Raw genomic sequence first — 1,947 nt, 5'->3', positions numbered from 1 at the left:
ACGCGTGCGCCTGCGCGGCGCCAGCGCCGTGACGAGTGCGCCTGCGCGGGGCGGTCCGGCGGGCGGGGGCGTTGGTCGCCGGGCGCGCTGCCCTTCCCGCCAGTGGCCGTTGGGAAGGGAAGCGGCGGGAAGAGCTCGGGTGCGTCAGCGTTGCTTCAGCAAAGAGCAGTGCCGAGGGAGAGCGAGGGCGCCCGGAGCGGGTGCCCGGTGCGCGGCCGGCGGCTCTGCAGTGCCGCGCAGTGCAGTGCAGTGCAGTGCAGTGCGCGCCGCGGCGCGAGGAGGCGGCGCGAGGGCTCCCGCGCAGCCCCGAGCTGCTCTGTGGAGCTGTGCCTGTGGCAGGAGCCCACGAGCACGAGGGGTGGGACTTCGTGTCTGACCGTGTGCGTGTTCCCAGAGACCAACATTCAAATTCCAGTACACAAAAAAAGGAGAATTCCTCTGGGGGAGAAGCGTGAAAATGTGCAGGTGACGCAGAATGATGGTTCCGAAAACTAATCCTAAATCACAGAGTTCTGTAGACCCTAGTTACGTGAGTTATACAACTCAGCTGAAGAAGCTGCTCTTGCAGTTGTGCATCACTGCCCTTCAATACTTCAGCACGATTTGGCCAAGCTCTGCTTCTAATTGGAACACTGTGCTGCAAAATGCCTCCTTTTATGCTTGACTGTTCMTGTTGAGCAGCAAGGGTTTCTTCAAGCCACCCCCATCTACTTCTCTGCTTTTAACACTGAACGTTACTGTTACCTTCCCTACACGCTTATGCGTGTGTCAGCAGCCACTGGCTTTCGGTTGTGTTTACAGATACCACTTCAGAAATTCCCTCTCATCCTGACACGTTGTTTAAGGACCTGGGAAACCACTGTGCTAAGAAAGATCATGGACCTGAGTCATGAACTTATTATATTTTGCTGTTGTGTCCACATTTCATCCATAGAACCTTCCTGATTATTGTTGGACTCCAATGAGTCTTTCATAGTATTGTCCAAGGGAGAATCYCATTCCACTGTCATTAGAAAGAGTTTTGATAGGACTTCTGTTTGGGATTTCACTTGCCTGTTTTGCCTAACCTGATGCTATTCATTTAGATCTTGGTTTCTGTTTGCTTGTGTGTTTGCTGCTTGGTGTTTGATCACTCTAAACGGATTTGTGCCTCCAGCATAGCCTTTCAATAAAAGTCACGCGTGGATATTTGTCATGTTCATATCATATTCATATGTATCATATTCACAGCTGGGTATTTGTCTATGGTAAACTTCTCTTGGGTATATTTTTCCATAACAAACAGCTGGTTGGATTGTGTGATGCTCTATTTAAGTCTCACCTTTCAGTGAAATATGGACAATTRTAAGTACGAAATATAAAAACACATTGCTCTTGGCATGAAGAAACTTGTCAAAGCTCAGAAAGCTGCGGGGATGACAGAGGTCTCTTGATTTAACCTCCCCTTTTATCACACGATACTCCTCGCGCTGTCCTAGCTGGGTTGTCCAACCATTTCCGACGGCTCCGCCACTGCAGCCCTCGTTGCGATGCCTGAGGCCTCATTTCCCATGCACTGAAGGTTCAGCTTGTAACGACRTGCTCAACACCCCTGAAAGACGCCACAATTCTGACTCAAGAATTAAAGCACCCAAATGTTGTTATAAAGGTTATGACTGACAAATTATTTTTCCTTTTCTGTCAAATGTCACTGTAAAATTTACATAGTAAAACAGACCTCATCAACAAGTTACTAAAAATGCACAGTGCTGTTAGTAGAAACTATTCATCTGGTACGATGAGGAAAACAAGTAATACAGACTTGGAAACTCAGTAAATATATAAGGTCCACRGAAATATGTTTAATAAAAGGTTTGCCTTGGCAGTGACAACAAACTATGTGAAAAGCGTAAGGTTTTACAGAACAGATACAACAGAAGGTATTTGTGCATTAGTTTCAGCTTCTCT

The sequence above is a fragment of the Nothoprocta perdicaria genome, unplaced genomic scaffold (assembly GCF_003342845.1).
Source record: "Nothoprocta perdicaria isolate Ctin4 unplaced genomic scaffold, notPer1 scaffold_162, whole genome shotgun sequence".
NCBI lineage: Eukaryota > Metazoa > Chordata > Aves > Tinamiformes > Tinamidae > Nothoprocta > Nothoprocta perdicaria.
Note: the sequence above shows the minus strand (reverse complement) of the source record.